The 18820-nt window shown below is 42.4% G+C and overlaps 1 pseudogene; it reads right to left on the minus strand.

The window, feature by feature from the left end:
* Positions 1-3325: 3325 nt before the first annotated feature.
* On the minus strand, positions 3326-18021 carry LOC120862041 (annotated as a pseudogene).
* Between the last annotated feature and the right edge of the window lie 799 nt (positions 18022-18820).

The raw sequence follows: 18820 nt of genomic DNA on the forward strand, positions 1-18820 counted from the left end.
TGGAGCTAAGGGATTCAAAGACTATGCTTGGGTCTATGACCCAGGTGTTTTTTTTTATTACCCCTAAAAACTTAGAGTATCTGCTAAGATTAGGAAAGCTTCACCACTTCATGTCCTCATTAGCTTTTCCTCAGACTATTATTAGTTTCTTATCTGTTCTCCTTGCCTCCTGACTCTCCCTCACTTTAATCATTCATGATCATCATCTCCTGAGCTCAGGACCAGCCACATAATTTGAAGGTTCTAGTGCAAGATGAAAATTCAGGTTCCCACGGACTTCCCTGGAGGTCCAGTGGTGAAGACCTCACCTTCTAACACATGGAGTGTGGGTTTGATCCCTGGTTGGGGAGCTAAGATCTCACATACCTCGCAGCCAAAAAAACCAAAACATAATACAGAAGTAATATTGTACCAAATCCAATAAAGGCTTCAAAAATGGTCCACACCAAAAAAAGAAAGAAAGAAAAATGCAGGGCCCCTTATTCAAAACTACTCAACAAGCACAGGGCCCCTCTGTGATTGGAGTCCACGGTGACTGCAGTTTGCGCACTTGTGAAGCCAAGCTTGCCTGAGTTCAGTCTTTAAAGGCACAGCATCAGTCACGATCAGTCCTTTTTCACAAACTTGCAGTGGCTTCACATTGTCTAGAGTTGTGATTATAGGGACTTCGGTAAATTCTGATCCCGGTCAGCCTTCCCCACTTTCTTTCCTAGAATTCCTCTTTATATGCCTTGTGTGTGTATGCGCAGTCACTTCAGTCATGTCCAGCTCTTTGCGACCCCCATGGACTATAGACCTCCAGGCTCCTCTGTTCATGGGATTCTCTAGGCAAGAATACTGGAGTGGGTTGCCATGCCCTCCTCCAGGGGATCTTCCCCACCCAGGGATTGAAGCTGTGTCTCCTGCATTACAGATGGATTCTTAACCCACTGAGCCACCTGGGAAGCCCTTATTTGCTCTGTGCTTCTCCCAAGTAGAACTACTTAACTCTTGGCCAGCGGTACCCTCTCCTACCTCCATGTCTTATTTGTTGTATCGATCCCGTTCCTTCGTGGGCTTTTCCTCCTGCTTCCATCATCACAAATACCGTGTGAAGTCTTCTTGGATCCTTTCATTTAAGAACTCTTTCCTCCCTCTGATTTTCCAGGATCAGTTTAGCAGAGTCCTCTTTTGTCTTCCACTCTTTAATGAGCTCCCAAGACTGGTCTCAATGCTGCGGAAGGTACACAGATGAGCACTGTCTATTTCATTCTGTTGATTATTCTATTCTTCTGATTCTACTTAGAGCTCTTTTAAGCTCTAGAGGGTGGGCTTTGCCTAAATGCATCTATGTCTGGCCATCTGTATAAAGGATGCTCAGTGATTACTTGGATTCAATAGATGAATGAATAAACCAATGGTTAAAAGTTGACTTTCAAGAAAAGTGAATATATTCATTTATCAAGCAAATATTTATTGAGTACCTACTATGTATTAGACTCTTCTAAGAGCAAGTAAAACAGGTGTGAAAAAGGCAGCCTGGTCCCTGCTTGCATGGAGATTATATTTTATGGGTGGGAAGTAGGGAGTAAACAAAGAAACCAGAAAAACAATAGCTGTTGCTAAGTGTGCTGGATGTCTTGGTGAAGAGGTTGTGAGCTTGAGGGTGTCTGTGAGACTCAAATAGCCAGGGAAGATGACACCATAAAGTGACATTTAAGCTGAGATCTGAATAAGAAAGATAATCTTGGTGGAAGGTTAAAGGCAGAGGTTCAAGAGAAAATAGGCAGTGCAAAGGCCCTAGGGTAGCATGAGCTTGGAGGAAGATTAAAAAAAAGACCAGAGTGGGCAGAAAAAATGTGCATAGAGAAATATGAGATGAACGAGAGGAGGCAAGCCAGGAAAAGGAACATTAGTTTTTATTCTAAATGTGAAGGGATGCCTTTGGGGGATGGGAAGGTTGGGTTTAAATAGAGGAGGAATGACTTGAATTCTTTACCATGTGGATACTGACCTGTGAGGTGGCAAAGCTGGAGACAAGGTGATATGAGGTGGCAAAAGTCCAGGTGAGAAGTTTTTTTGTTTTCTTTTTAAGGCTATATAGTGCTTTTTTGCAGTGTCTTTGCTGTGTCTGACACATTTTAATGTATAGCATCTTCATTATCTTTTGGTCCCAAATACTCTGACATCCATTAGGAATTATTATTTGACCCATAGGTAATTTAGAAGCGTGTTTCTAAACTTCCGAACAGGAAACTTTAGCAATTACTGCTTAAGTTTTTAAATTGTGCTATGACCAGGTAATATACTTTGTATGACATTGACACTTTGAAATATGACTTGTTTTACAGACTTTGAGAGTTTCCCCCACTGTTCCATGTGTGCTTGAAGTACATGCTGTTTTCAGATACCGTTCTGTGTGTCCATCAGATCAAGCTTACAACTGCTTTCATCCAAACCTTCCATAGCCATCCGATTTTTATCTGCTTGTGTATCAATTCCTAACAAAGATGTTAAAAATCTCCCATTTTGATTTGTGACTTGATTTCTCCTTGTAATTGTGTCAGTTTCTACAAGACAGACTTGGAGATATATTCCTGGTGCACAGCTTTTCCACCTTCCAGGTGATTTGAACCCCTTTTCATCACGTGGTGATATTCCTTCTTTTTAGCAGTGCCTTTTATCTTAAAATTGACTTCATCTTCTAATACAGCCAACAACAGCTTCCTTTTGGTTACCATCTGTTTCTTAACTAGAATTTAGTCAAAAGAATTTTATTAACAGTTTAAAAAAAATTTACATACCATAAAATTCACCTGGCTGGCTGTGAGCTGGGACTTAACTCTACTTCTGTGTATCCTCCATTCACCTGGCGTAGTTAGAGGTTTATCTCTCCTACCTCCTTCTAGGTTGACACTGTCCATCCCACTCCGTATTTCTTCCTCCTAGCTTAGTAAGACTGTTTATATCTTCTGTGGTTATTTTAGGATTTTAAATGTACATGATTATCTTAAATTCTAATCTTTACTCATCTTGCAAATAAACTTAGAATAATTCAATTCCAGGCAACCTGAGGATGGCCCCGCCTTCTCCCAGTTATGGAGACCATCAATTTCACCTTCGGTCTGGCTTCAGGCGCTGGGTTTTGTCCTTTTCAAATGAGTTTGGGGCTCACACAGCAGTCCCAAAGGCCATTCCCTTCCAGCTCCTGTGAACTCGGGAGATAAAGAGGAGGTCAATGAAGCCCGCCCCTCCTTACCTGGCGCCCACTGCCTCCTTACCGCTCCCCCGTCCCCCACCCTGCAACTTTCAGGGAGCGTTCGGCCTCAGGAGAGGAGGCTGGAGTCTAGATGTGGATCAACCGTTCCCCAGATCTGAAGGCTCTTCTGCCCATGCGGCCTGAGCCCTGGACAAGTCGCTGAGCGGAGTGTGACAGCGTCCGCTCTCCACCCAGAGCCAGAGCCTGCCTGGGGTCGAGCATGCGGGCCCTGAGGCCAGGCCCGTCTCCAGAGCCAGGGTGCAGGATGCAGCCCTTCTCCAGGCGCCCCTCGGCCTTGGCCGCCTTCTTCTTGCGCAGGTTCTGCCACCATCGGTCCTGCAGCAGCATCTTCCCCACCACCTGGGCCACGGGCCCTGCGCTTCTCACACGTGTGCCTGCGCTGCGCCCGCCGCTTCTCCTGGCACTTCAGGACCTCCGGCTGCAGGTGCTGGCCGTCGAGGATCTTCACGCCCTTGGCCTTGTACAGCAGGTTTGTCCCTGTATCTTGGCCTGAAGCTCCCGGGCCTGGGCCGCGTCCCCGTCGGGCAGCTGCTCCAGCCCATCACCCCCTTCACCTTCTGCCTCTTCTTCCTGCGCTGCGCCTTGCAGGCCTGATCCTCTTGTTGACTCATCTCTGCCTTACTGAAGAGCAGCCCGGCTGGCCCGGCACCTCAGAGGACCCCTTGGAGACCTTGGCGGCTTTCTCCTTCATCCCCAGCCCCTCTGCATCCTCTACTTCCGGTCCCACTCCTTCTGCCTCAGCTTCCTCCAGCATCTTTTCTCCAAAGAGGTGGGAAACAGCTTCCTGGGGTTACCCTGGCTGCGTGCCTCCCCTATCTTCTCATGCACGCACTGTCGCAGGACGTCCACCGCAAATGAAGGGTCGGGCGCTGAGGCCAGGCCATCCGTAGGGGTCGCAGTGGAGCTGAAGGCCTCTGCCTCCTCTTTCACTGCCACTGACTTCCTGCCATGAGGCTTCTCCACAGGGACCCGCTCTTGGGATTTCTAATGTGCTTTCTTCCCCTTCTGTTTTGGGGGCCCAGCAGTTTCTGAAACTTGAGTTTTGCTAGGTGAGTTGTGCGTCTGGGACTCGGGACTGGGCAGGGAGCAGATCTTCTTGTCCAAGCTCTGAAGCTAGGCTTCCTTGGCGAACCCAGTAAGCCCTGGCTGGAGGCTCGGGGTCCTGTTGGGGGAAGGAGGACCAGGGTGCAGCATCCTGGGCTGGTACTAGCAGCCTGCAACACACGCAGGGCCCCCCAAACCCCCGGTCTGCGCTACCTTCATCTACCCAGCTGCACTTGCCAGAAACGCCCCACGTGAGAACTGATGGTGGCTTGAATTAGGGTGGAAGTGGCTTGATCACTTGGCTGATGGTTGGTGCTGTTCTTGAGAATGGAAGAGACTAGGAGAGGTGTACGTTTGGAGGGATGTTGCAGAGAAATTCTGTCAAGTGGAACAAGAAGGTCTGGATGGACAATAAAGGATTAATCTTTTACCCAAAGAGGTTTGGCCTTTGCCCTTGGCTCCTGGGAGGTAACCTCTAAGACCTAGGAATATCTTGCCTTGATTTGTTTAACCTGGGGACCTCTGGCCAAGCCAGATAGCCTATGCTAGCAGTGTGATTTATAGGAAGGGTCCTTGGGTCATGTGGTATGAATTTGACCTCTGGAGACTAAGGTTGACCGCATGACCAGTCAGCCATGGCTATGTGGCTGAGCCCCAATAAGATCTGTAGACACCAAGGCTCAGGTGAGCTTGTCTGGTTGGCACCGGCTGATGCGTATCGTTGCACATTGCAGCTGTGAGAAATCAAGTGTGTCCATAACTCCACTGGGAGAAGACAACTAGAGGTCCCATGCTTTGAACTCTCCTGGACACTTCTCCATGTCTCTTTTCACTTAGCTGCTTTTAATCTCTGTCCCTGTTCTGTCTTAAACCGTAACTGTGAGTATAGCAACTTTCAGTGAGTTTTGTGAGTCTTTCCAGCGAACTGTCAAACCATAGAGAGATCGTGGGGACCCTCTAACTTGAGATTGGTGACAGAGGTAAAGATGGTGCGAATTTAACAAAGAGAAGCACTGGGTGACTCAGGTCTTAACTCCATTGGTCAGCTGTGTCCAGCTCCATCGCAGCCCCTGCAGATGGTCCTGCCCAAGAGCCTGGCTCTTTATTTGCCGTGGACATTCTGCTGGCAGCATCTGCATGAGAAGATAGAGGAGGCATGCAGCCAGGGCAATGCCAAGAAGCTGAGGAGTAAAAAGAGGAGAAAGTACCTTTTTGTCTCTTGACCAGTGTCTCAGAGGATTTCTCTTTTCCTTTTTGCCAGGGTCTCATTAAGAAGAATCTACTGTCTTCTGGTCAAAGAGCTGCCTACAAGTGTAACCTGGAGAGACAGCAAAGAAAGGCAATGCCTTTAGTTGGTGTGCATAATGAAATCTGTGGGAAGAAGTAACACCCTTGATATGTCAGCCACAAATATGGTTTCTGTCTAATTGAATCCATTCGTCATTACATTAAAAAAGAAGCTGATGCAATTGAAAAGTAAGTTCAATTAATCCATCCTCTCACAAAAACAGTTTGTGTGTGGGTGTGTGTGTTGATGTGAATGAATCTCATCATAAAGATAATATAAACCCTGGCTTCAGGCACATGAAGGTTCATTTCCTATGGCAGCCTCCTTGCATACTGCTGATAGTTACAGCATGTGGAATTACTTATAACTAAAGCCTCTGTCCCAGGCAAGAAGACTGGAGTGGGTTGTCATTTCCTTCTCCAGGGGATCTTCCCGACCCAGGGATTGAACCTGTGTTTTCTGCATTGGCAGGCAGATTCTTTACCCCCGAGCAACCAGGGAAGCCCAGTGTTTCTTACTAAAATTTACAGATGACGTTCTGATTAAGACTGATATACTGTCCACTGTGCCCCCCGCCATGGACAACAATCTTAGGGATTAGGAAAGTATTTGTTGTTGCTGTGTTGTTTTCGGTCACCAGAAAGTATGAAACATTTATCTAATCATTCATTCACACGTTGACCTTTACTTATTCAAGAACAGTCATTGGCAGTTGCGATTGAGAGTGACAGCAAAGTCACTGCCTTTATTAATCATTGCTCTTCTCCTTCCTGGCTTTCTTCTTAGCATCCACAAATGTGTTTGCCTGCTGCTTTAGCCTCTCGTAGAGGTAGAAAGTATGTGCTCAGTTGCTCGGTTGTGTCTGACTCTTTGTGACCCCATGGACTGTTAGCCCACCAGGCTTCTCTGTCCATGGGATTTCCCAGGCAAGAACACTGGAGTGGGTTGCCATTTCCTTCTCTTTGCATCCATAAATGTGTTTGATGCTGCTTTAGCCTCTCCTAGAAGTCAGTCATTTCAGTTCAGTAGCTCAGTCATGTCCAACTCTTTGTGACCCCATGGACCACAGCACATCAGGCCTCCCTGTCCATCACCAACTCCTGGAGTTCACCCAAACTCATGTGCATCAAGTCGGTGGTGCGATCCAGCCATATCATCCTCCGTTGTCCCCTTCTCCTCCTGCCCCCAATCCTTCCCAGCAACAGGGTCTTTTCCAATGAGTCAACTCTTCGCACAAGGTGGCCAAAGTACGGAGTTTCAGCCTCAACATCAGCCCTTCCAATGAACACCCAGGACTGGTCTCCTTTAGGATGGACTGGTTGGATCTCCTTGCAGTCCAAGGGACTCTCAAGAGTCTTCTCCAGCACCGCAGTCCAACATCAATTCTTCAGTGCTCAGCTTTCTTCACAGTCTAACTCTCACGTCCATACATGACTACTGGAAAAACCATAGCCTTGACTAGATGGACCTTTGTTGGCAAAGTAATATCTCTGCTTTTTAATATGCTATGTAGGTTGGTCATAACTTTCCTTCCAAGGAGTAAGCGTCTTTTAATTTCATGGCTGCAATCACCATCTGCCATGATTTTGGAGCCCAAAAAAATAAAGTCTGACACTGTTTACATTGTTTCCCCATCTATTTCCCATGAAGTGATGGGACCAGATGCCATGATCTTCGTTTTCTGAATGTTGAGCTTTAAGCTAACTTTTTCACTCTCCTCTTTCACTTTCATCAAAAGGCTTTTTAGTTCCTCTTCACTTTGTAGAAAGTGTTTTATCTCTAATGCTTGTTTGGGTCCCAGAAGACTCAGAACTACTATTTCCTAGGTCTGAACCCAGAGAGTCAAGGGCAGTTCTTAGGCCCAAATCAGCAATTCCTTTTTTCATGTTCTTCTGCAGACCCAGGTGCTATCCAGAGCCTACTTTGCCTTGAGTCAGACCTAAGAGGATGCAAGCTTCCTTTTACCTGCTTGAGAGTGATCGACAGAAAAGGGGAGAAGATGGGAGAATGCCAGGATTCTGAAGTCTAGAGAAGATGACTACAGTCTTTCAGAAGATGAGATTAGCAAGTCTCTGAACCCGTGGTGAGGCCTAGGGGTCATTTTCAAACAACTTAGTGTATGTCAGAATCACCTGTGGAAAATTTTTTAATATGAATTCTATTTTCATATATTTTACTCCAAGGAGGGCAAAACACAGCCCAGGAATCTACATTTGCACTTAGCATTCCTCACATTTTAGATGCTGATGGTCTAAAAAGCACTGTTTTAAAATGGTGAGACTTTAGAGAAATAGATAGACCACATGTAAACCATAAGAGGAAAAATCCAGGGAATGAATTTACTATTTGTTTTTCCCTTCATTGATTTCAGATATATAATCACACAGTAGCAGCTACTTGTTTTCGACCAGAGGTGGAACGGTTGCAGTGCTTATTAGGTGAGGGAAAACTAAAAGCTGTAATTAAACCAACTGGCTGCTTAATTCGTTCATTCATCTACTCCATCGAAGGAGCAATCATTCATTTCCTTTCTCTTCTGATTCAGGAACATAGTCACCTAGGCTTTATGAATGAAAGTCAGCAGCCTTTCACAGCTAGACAAATAAAGCCAGCTTGGGGCAACCAGACAATGTCTCCTCTATATTTATGCCTCTAAATCACACTGTGAGTAGCCACTGCTTTTCTCTCTTGGGGGAAAACAAACTGAAGTTCAGAATTACAAAGACTAGAGTGGGGAGTCTATGACCTACCAAGGGAAAAAGAGCAAGATACAAGATATGGATATGATGTCCATCTAATGTGCATATATATGTGATATTTTTATGATGCAAAATTTTAATGATTTTTATTGAATATTCTGATGTAATAGTTTTATGAGAGAAAAAGGTAAAGATAGACTCTACCCTGTTAATATTGGGTATGTTTACTCCCTTTGTGGAATTGGAGATGAGATTAGTGTGGGAAATTATTAACTTAATTTTTTATACCTTGGTAGTAGAATATTACATCAAGTAATTATAGAATACTACAAGTAGAATACTATAACAGTGAACCATACCATTTTTTTGGTATAAAACTTAAAGAATATTGTAGTATGTAATAAGTGCAAGGAAATTCCAGCTCTCAAATCTCAAGTCTTGGGTATTTTAAAGTTAAAGGAAGAACCTAGATATGGAGGTAGATGGACTCCAACTGGTCTCCCATCAAATGTTTTTGTCAATATCTTTCAGATTAGATTTGCTCTTGATATGAGTTGACAGACCATCTACTTTCTTCTTTTCTCATTATATGTATGCTATATGGGGTTTCACTATGACCAAGAGGCCAAGTGGGGATCACCACACACAGAGAGCAACCCCCAGGTTAGTAGGAAGATGGAAGGATTTTTAATAAGACATCAAATGTGTCCTGATTTTGAAATTAAGATTTTTGTTTGTTAGTAAAAGTAACCAACTGCTTATTCCTTAAGAGTGACCAGCAAAGTCCTGGGGCTTGCCCAGGTTTTGAGTCAGAGGTAGGGAAACCATTCATTCATCCACTAAATAAAATTTTAAAGGTGAGTTGAGGGCCCCCCCCCTAAAAAGAAAAGAAAACCCCCCAAAACGTTGCATATTGATTCCATCTGCTAGTAGCTCTTGGTCAACAGCTGGTTATTTTAGCTATTATAATTGAAAATCAGTAAAATTCAATTTATAATTTAAGAAATCACCAAAAGCACCAAATGGCAAATGTTATATGATTCCACTTTTACAGGGTACCTAGAGGAGTCAAATTCATAGATAGAAAATAGGATGCTGGCTGCCAAGTACTGGGGGAGGAGATGGGGAAGTTCATGTTTAATGAGTACAGAGTTTCAGTTGGGGAGGATAAAAAAGTTCTGGAGATGGATGGTTGCACAACAGTGTGAATGTACCTAATGGCCACAGAATTGTATGCTTCAGAATGGTTAATGTGGTAAATTTTATGTATGTGTTACCACAATTTTAAAAAGAGTTCAGTTCAGTTGCTCCGTCGTGTCTGATTCTTTGCGACCCCATGGACTGCAGCACACCAGGCCTCCCTGTCCATCACCAATTCCCGGAGTTTACTCAAACTCATGTACATTGAGTCAGTGATGCCATCCAACCATCTCATCCTTTGTCATCCCCTTCTCCTCCCACCTTCAATCTTTCCCAGCATCAGAGTCTTTTCAAATGAGTCAGCTCTCTGCATCAGGTGGCCAAAGTATTGGAGTTTCACCTTCAACATCAGTCCTTCCAATGAATATTCAGAACTGATCTCCTTTAGGATGGACTGGTTGGATCCAAAATAATGTCTCTGGTAGATGCTTGCTTCTTGGAAGGAAAGTTATGACCAACCTAGACAGCATGTTAAAAAGCAGAGGCATTATTTTGCCAACAAAGGTCCTTCTAGTCAAGGCTATGGTTTTTTCAGTAGTCATGTATGGATGTGAGAGTTGGACTATAAAGAAAGCTGAGTGCCGAAGAATTGATGCTTTTGAACTGTGGTGTTGGAGAAGACTCTTGAGAGTCACTTGGACTGCAAGGAGATCCAACCAGTCCATCCTAAAGGAGATCAGTCCTGAGTGTTCATTGGAGGGACTGATGTTGAAGCTGAAACTCTAGTACTTTGGCCACCTGATGCAGAGAGCTGACTCATTTGAAAAGACCCTGATGCTGGGAAAGAGTGAAGGCAGGAGGAGAAGGGGATGACAGAGGATGAGATGGCTGGATGGCATCACTGACACAATGGACATGGGTTTGGGTGAACTCCAGGAGTTGGTGATGGACAGGGAGGCCTGGTGTGCCATGGTCCATGGGTTTGCAAAGGGTTGGACATGACTGAGTGACTGAACTGAACTAGGTTGGTCATAACTTTTCTTCCAAGGAGTAAGTGTTTTTTAATTTCATGGCTGCACTCACCATCTGCAGTGATTTTGGAGCCCCCAAAAATAAAGTCTGCCACTGTTTCTACTGTTTCTCCATCTACTTGCCATGAAGTGATGGGACCGGATGTGATGATCTTAGTTTTCTGAATGTTGAGCTTTAAGCCAACTTTTTCACTCTCCTCTTTCACTTTCATCAAGAGGCTCTTTAGTTCTTCTTCACTTTCTGCCATAAGGATGGTGTCATCTGCATATATGAGGTTATTGATATTTCTCCTGGCAATCTTGATTCCAGCGTGTGCTTCCTCCAGCCCAGTGTTTCTCATGATGTACTCTGCATATACATTAAATAAGCAGGGTGACAATATACAATCTTGATGTACTCCTTTTCCTATTTGGAACCAGTCTGTTGTTCCATGTCCAGGTTAGGTTGCTTCCTGACCTGCATACAGATTTCTCTAGAGGCAAATTGGGTGGTCTGATATTCCCATCTCTTTCAGAATTTTCCACAGGTTATTGTGATCCACAGAGTCAAAGGCTTTGGCATAGTCAATAAAGCAGAAATAGAAATTACCTGAAAGAGCTTGATGGAAAATGCAGGATGCTTCCAGAAATGTCTTCAAAGTACAGCATTCTTGGATTTTATTACCCTTGCAGTATGGATCTGATTGTTATAGTTCAAGGGGAAAATACTGAGGTGACTAGGTGTCCCACTGTGCCTGGAACTGAGGGACTTAGGTTGCTGGACTTTTCAGTGCTAAATTGGGAAGTTCCAGGAAACCCAGAGGAAATTGATCATTTAAAGAATAGCCAGCAAAGGCACACCTTGGAGAACAAAGACAGGATGGCAAGATTGTTAGCCATGGAGAACAAGGAAGAGCAGTGAGTGGTGAGGCAGAGTCTCAATGTGGGGAGGCAAGTCCAATTAAGACTTCTTGCACCTCCAACGGTGAAGATGCATTCTATTTTTAAATTTCATTTGAAATCTGAATTTTCTTGTCTTCTTATTAATTTACCTGTGTGATTATCAGTGAGCAATTCAAATAAGGAAATGGTGCAGTCCTAGAGTTGCAGATGCTGGCAAAGGATACACGCAGGACTTAATGCAGAGACTGCCTGTTTTGTCTGTGTCCAAGTTAGCCCCCCAGATCTTCCAGAGAATAAACACATAACTGAATTGCTTCCTTTAATGACCCGTTTGTCTGCCCAAGGACAAAAATCCCCAGACAGCCTTCTGGCTGGCTGCCAGCTGATCAGCATTTTACCCAAAGCATGAAATCAAAAGTAGCTCAGATTTTTTTTGTTGTTTGTTTGTTTTTGGTTTATTTTTGTCTCCTCTCATTCTCTCTCATATTTAAGTCATTTATTTTGTTGTTAGAGGAAGTTAATTTATTATTGTTTTCCCTCATGCATAATTAAATGGTATGCTAATAACTTTACTGTGTGTCCTTCGAGTTATTCTTTGACTTATTCTGAAGGCTCCACTGTGATAACGCCCACCACAGAAATGTGTAGATTAAAGCGTACCTGGATCTTGTCTGGACCGGGACCCCTTGGGTCCTTGGCTCATCTTCTCTTGGCTCCTGTGATAAGGCTAGTGTGGAGTGTGGAGACTGGGCTCTCCGGCTCTCACACGCTAAACTGATTCCTGGTCTCATCCATTTCTGCTTCTGGTTCTTGCCTCTGGTTGAACAGAGTGAGTTGAATTTACCCTGGTGGCAACAATAGTGGCATCTGAATTTCAATTCTATCACCTAACTTAAGTGATTTCTGTCAGTGGCAGTTGATAAGAATCAGTAATCTAATGTCCATGACCCTTCTTTGGTTGTATGCCTGAAGATTCTGATTGTTCCTTGCACTTGAGTGCAAAGTTGAAAAGCTTTTGGTGTTTTTCTTCCTATTAATAATGTTCTCTCTGTTTATGTGTTCTGATTTGTGTCAATTTGGCTTCCTCTGATGCTCATGCTCAGAGCCTTTTTCCTTCTTTCAAAATTCTGATAATTTTTCATGTACATTTATTATGATCCTAATCAGGCCAATATCTGCTAAGTTAAAATTCTTGCACCAAACATTAAAAGGAAGCTAAAGACCTAGTATTCAACCATCTGTTTTGGTTATTCTTAACAGTTGAATAATGCCCAAATTACTTTGTTCAGGATTTATAAAATAAGGCTGAAGAGAGGAGATTATTGCTATTGCTTTTTTTAAAAAAAGAAAAGAAAAAAAAGTATGGACACTAGAAAAAAGAGAAAGACTATTGGTAAATTCAGAGAGAAAAATCAGAAATTTACACATATTTTTCAACACTGTGTTTCCCAAGAGGAACAAATGGTGATTAATTACATGTTTTTATTCTTCAACTGATCAATATACTTAATAAATATTAGCACCTATTCCAGGCAAAAGAGACATGACAACCAAGTGCAACTCATGATTCTGACCTGGGTTTTTTCCTATGAGAAAGTGTGAAAGTGTTAGTTGCTCAGTTTTGTCCAACTCTTAGTGACCCCATGGATTGTGGCCCACCAGGCTCCTCTGCCCATGGAATTCTCCAGGCAAGAATACAGGAGTGGGTGGCCATTCCCTTCTCCAGGGGATCTTCCTGACCCAGGGATTGAACCTGGGTCTCCTGCATTGCAGGCAAATTCTTTATCATCTGAACCACCAGGGAAACCCATTTTATGCACGTGTGTTAGTCTCTCAGTCATATGTTTAACAGATGAAACAATCATAAGCTCACAAAAGAGTTGGAAATACTGCCAAGGCCTCTCATTTCCTGAACTGTTTGAGAGTAATTTGCCAACCTTATGTCCTGTCACTCTGTCTCATGTGTACAATGTTTCCTACAAGGCCATTCTTCCATAAAACCACAATACAATTATTGAAATTGGGGAATTAACTTAGATGCATTATTACTATTACTATATGTTGTTGTATTACTATACAATCCTCAGACCACATTCAAGCTTTCTAATAATATCCTGTATAGGAAAGAGCTTTCCTGGTGGCTCAGATGGTAAAGAATCTGCCTGCAATGCAAGAGGCCTGGGATCCATCGATGAGTTGGGAAGATCCCCTGGAGAAGGGAATGGCCACCCACTCCTGTATTCTTGCCTGGAGAATTCCATGGGCAGAGGAGCCTGGTGGGCTACAATCCATGGGGTCACCAAGAGTTGGACAAAACTGAGCGACTAGCACTTTCACACTTTCTCATAGGAAAAAATCCAGTTCAGAATAATGAGTTGCACTTGGTTGTCATGTCTCTTTCGCCTGGAACAGTTCCTCACACTTGCCTTGATTTTCATGACCTTGACACCTTTGAAGATTATCAGTCAGTTATTTTGTAGAGTGTCCCTCAATCTGTTTGGCCTGGTGTTTCCTCATGACTAACACAGGTCAGTGGCATCACCGACTCAATGGATATGAGTTTGAGTAAACTCCGGGAGTTGGTGATGGACAGGGAAGCCTGGCGTGCTGCGATTCATGGGGTCTCAAAGAGTCGGACACGACTGAGCGACTGAACTAAACTGAACTGAACACAGGTTATGCATCTTCAGCCAGAATAACACAGAAGTGATACTTGTTCTTCTCACAGTATCCCATCAGGTGGAGAAGGGTGTCAATTTGTCCCATTACTGGTGATGTTTACTTTGATCACTTGCTTAAGGTGGTGTCTTTCAGGTGATTCCTCTATAAAGTTCTCTTCTCAATAGCCCATTTGTGATTCAGCTAAGCTTCTTTCTCTCTCTTTTCCCATTCTTTCCTTTCCACTATTGTTGACTCATAGATTTCTATTTTATTCAATGGCTTATAATCTGTTTCTATCATTATTTCTGTTGCCCTCAACTTGGCTCCTGAAACCAAATCAGTTCAGATTGGTGCCTGTCCTTTCAATACATTCCATCGTTCTTTGAGTACTTCATAAATTGTTTCAGGCTTATCTTGTACTTTTCCAGTCCCAGTTCTAGAAAAAGAAGAAAAAGACATTTCTCCAAGAAACACTGGTCCATTTTAGTGGAGAATGATGTCTAGAAACCCAGACCTGGGGATGAGATGTCCTGATTTTTATTGAGGTATCACTGTTTCCAGGCCCTCTCTTTGTGGGTGGGAATAGGGAATATATGTTTGTGTGTGTGTATTACATATACTGCCAGGCTCCTCTGTACATGAAAATTTCCAGGCAAGAATAGTAGAGTGGGTTGCCATTTCCTTCTCCAGGGGATCTTCCCAACCCAAGGATTGAACCCAGGTCTCCTGCATTGCAGGTGGATTCTTTACTGACTGAACCACCAGGGAATCCCTACATATGCACACATCTTTATTTATCTCTCTATATATCTTTATTTATCTCTCTATATGTCTCTATATAAATGTTATATATTTATCTCTCTATGTATCTTTATTTATCTCTCTCTGTATCTATATATAAATTGAGAACTGTGAGTTAACACCAAACCTCTTATTTCAGTCCAACACCATAGATTTTATTGTTTTTCTTTTGACATTTATTACTTCATTTTCTGACATTAAGAAACCAGACTCATGTTATCCACATGTATCTCTTTATTTTTCAATCTTCCATAAGTGACCATTTCCAAATCTATGCCATCATCTTCACTTTTGACATGCCTAGTATTCAATCCTGATGGTGTGTGTGTGTGTGTGAGTTGCTCAGCCATATCTGACTCTTTGCAAACCCATGGACTGTAGCCTGCCAGGCTCCTCTGTCCATGGAATTTTCCAGGCAAGAATACTGGAGTGGGTAGCCATTTCCTTCTCCAGGGGATCTTCCTGCCCCAAGGATCGAACCCTGGTATCCTGGATTGCAGGCAGATTCTTTACCACCTGAGCCACCAGGGAAGCTCAGTCTAATATGGTATTATTTGATAATGTCTCATATATTAAAAACAACTAAGGTGTACCTAGTTCTGATATACTGTAACTTTAAAGTATTTTACTATACATATAGTTACCTATACCTCATTCTATTCAGATAGCCATCTACTAGAGATTCAAGCATTAGCATTTTTACCAATAATGGATATGTCTTCAGATTGAGATTGTCTTGAAATATAGTTGAGGTAATTATTGTGTTAGTTTCAAGTATACAGAAAAGTAATTCAACTTTATGTATGTATATATACACATGTAATTTTTTAGATTAGTTTCCATTATAGGTTATTATAAGAAGTTGAATATTGGTCCCTATGTTATATAGTAAATCCGTGTTGCTTCTCTAGTTTATACACAGTGGTGTGTATATGTTAATCCCATACTCCTAATTTATCTCTGCCTCTTTCCCCTTTGGTAATAAGTTTGTTTTTCTATGTCTGTGAGTCTCTTTCTATCTTGCAAATAGATTCATTGATATTATTTTTTAGATTCCGAATATAAGTGCTTTCATGTGACATTTGTCTTTCTCTGATTTACTTCCCTTGGAATGATATTCCCTAGGTCCATCCATGTTGCTGCATATGGAAAGGTTTCATTCTTTTTTATGGCTGAGTAATATTTCATTGTATGTACGTACCACATCTTTATTGGTTGAGATTTTGATATGGTGTAAAAATAAAAGAAAAAAGATAATGACTTATTAGAGGCACTTCAATAGCTGAAAAAAGTTATTAAAATTAAAGCCAAAACTAAAGAAAATACTCCCAATATCTGATCTGCCAACAAGTAACCATTGTCTTTATAGGTTCCAGGATTCTGGCAAGGCAGAATGGGCTATGGGTGTGTTAAAATCAAAACTGTCCAAATTTTCAGAGTGCTTACTCTTTACACTAACTCTGATATTAGCAACACAAACCACACCTGAAAACTTCTCCTGTGCTCCCACCCTGTGGAATGCTTACAGGAAGACCCCTGAGACTTGCTTGTTTCCCCATATAACCCTCTCCACTTCCCAGTACTCAGATTCATCCACTCATGAGATCAAACATTTTTCTTGGGTTTCTTGGTGTCCTCACCTTGCCCCTCCTCAAGTTCTGACCCCAGGTTGTCCCCAAGTCTGTGTCCTCCTCTCACTCCTCTTAAACTTGGCAGTCTGTACTTGCTTTGGTGCTTAACCTGGCTCCTGTAGTGCAGATGGGGGCACGGGCCTCTTTTGTTTTCATAAGGAAATTAAAAGGTACATGGCACAGAAGCAAGATATATTCTAGAACATATTTGCTTTATAGCACAGCAAGTTAAGGCCCAGAAGTATTCTGAAAAGCATTGATTGTTAGCAATTTGGGTGGAAGAATTCTATGATTTGCACAGTGCCATATTTGATCTGATCCATCTGTTCCTTTATGTTGAACTTTAAAAATTGATATTATTTGAAAGACTACCCTGTATCCAAATATTTTTCCCAAGACCAGTCACAGTGTCTGAAATCTGAGCATCAGAGATTCATTTGATGAAGAAAGGAACTTCTAAAATATTCTGGGTCCTTAAGTGCCCTCTGTGGAAATAGGAATCTCCATGGGAGGATTGTGAGGCTGGGAAATGTTCAGAGGTCCTTGAGATCGATTTCACTTTTCAGACCCAGCTTCTTTCCTGCTCACTAGTTTTGTTTGGACTTATACATTTTCTAATGTTTTGGTGTTAGACTGCTGTGGAAATGATGCTTATGAATATGGAAAATGAAAAGGGAGGAGGTGACGTGTTGTTGGAGACAAACACACTTAGTCAAGTTCATCTTTGTAAGTTGCTTAAGATGCTGGCGCAGAGGGCTTTAGCTCAAGTTAAAGAGAATGCCCAGGGGAAAAGTCATCTGTAATGTTAACTAGAACCGTGAGTTAAGCCTAGGGGGCTGGAGAATGTGGATGTAGTTCGAAGAGGCCTCAAGGACAGCTTAGGAGGCAGAAATGCCACCCTAGGCAGAGGGTCTCACAGTTGGGACATATGGGCTTCTGGCTACCATCTTGTAGGTCACACCTACATACAGTCAAGAGAATGGGCTTCAAACAGTCATCTGGGTGGAAGAGGGTGGGTGGAAGCTTCAAGAACTGCTGCCACCTCTGAGTTTCATAAGAAGTGTCCTTACTCCCTTCCTGTCACTCATCTGCTTAGAGGTGCATTAAGCGGCTTGTTCTGACTTGTCCTGAAACCCATAACTCCTTCAAGAAAACTTGTGTATGCCCTGACTTCTCCTCCTTTATAACAACCAGCATCTTTTAAAGAAGCCCAGAGGCTTCCCCTCACTGCCTATTCATTCCTGGGTATCCCTGTAGCCAATTATGTGACTCTGCAGGAAAGCTATGAAACATCCACATTTGTGGTTTGTGAACATTCAAACCCATCACAGCTGATCCCTTGAAACAGAGATTATAAAGGGAAAATATGCCCTCTGATCCATGAGATTATTTAAAAATTTTTAGTAGTCACTAACCATTTGCTTTGGGGATATTTTATGTAAAAGTAAAGGTATTTTCTTGTTTCCCTTGAGAAAACTCAGAAGATCTAGACATACTAGACCTACATTCCTCCATGGTGGTAGTTGGTTGGGGTTGAGTCGAGAGTACCACTTCCAGATGATGTATGGTCACCATGGTTGGTCATAGTCCCTATGATTTTCTGTTGTCCCTCTACTGGGCCCTCTTTGCTCATTTAAAATACATGCCTGGCAATATCACTGATGAACATAGATGCAAAAATCTTAACAAAATTCTAGCAAACAGAATCCAACAACATATTAAAGAGATCATACATCATGACTAAGTGGGCTTTATCCTAGGGATGCAAGGATTCTTCAACATTCGCAAATCAATCAATGTGATACACCACATTAACAAACTGAAAGATAAAAACCATATAATTATCTCAATAGATGCAGAGAAAGCCTTTGACAAAATTCAACATCCATTTACGATAAAAACCCTCCAGAAATCAGGAATAGAAGGAACATACCTCAACATAATAAGAGCTATAGATGATAAACCCACAGCAAACATTATCCTCAATGGTGAAAAATTGAAAGCATTTCTTCTAAAGTCAGGAACAAGACAAGGGTGCCCACTCTCACCACTACTATTCAACATAGTTCTGGAAGTATTAGCCACAGCAATCAGAGAAGAAAAAGAAATAAAAGGAATCCAGATTGGAAAAGAAGAAGTAAAACTCACTGTTTGCAGATGACATGATTCTCTACATAGAAAACCCTAAAGACTCCACCAGAAAATTACTAGAGCTAATCAATTAACATAGTAATGTTGCAGGATATAAAATTAACACACAGAAACCCCTTGCATTCCTATACACTAACAATGAGAAAATAGAAAGAGAAATTAAAGAAGCAATTCCATTCACCATTGTAATGAAAAGAATAAAATACTTAAGAATAGATCTACCTAAAGAAACA

The sequence above is a fragment of the Oryx dammah genome, unplaced genomic scaffold, assembly GCF_014754425.2.
Source record: "Oryx dammah isolate SB20612 unplaced genomic scaffold, SCBI_Odam_1.1 HiC_scaffold_1, whole genome shotgun sequence".
In the NCBI taxonomy this organism is placed as follows: Eukaryota; Metazoa; Chordata; class Mammalia; order Artiodactyla; family Bovidae; genus Oryx; species Oryx dammah.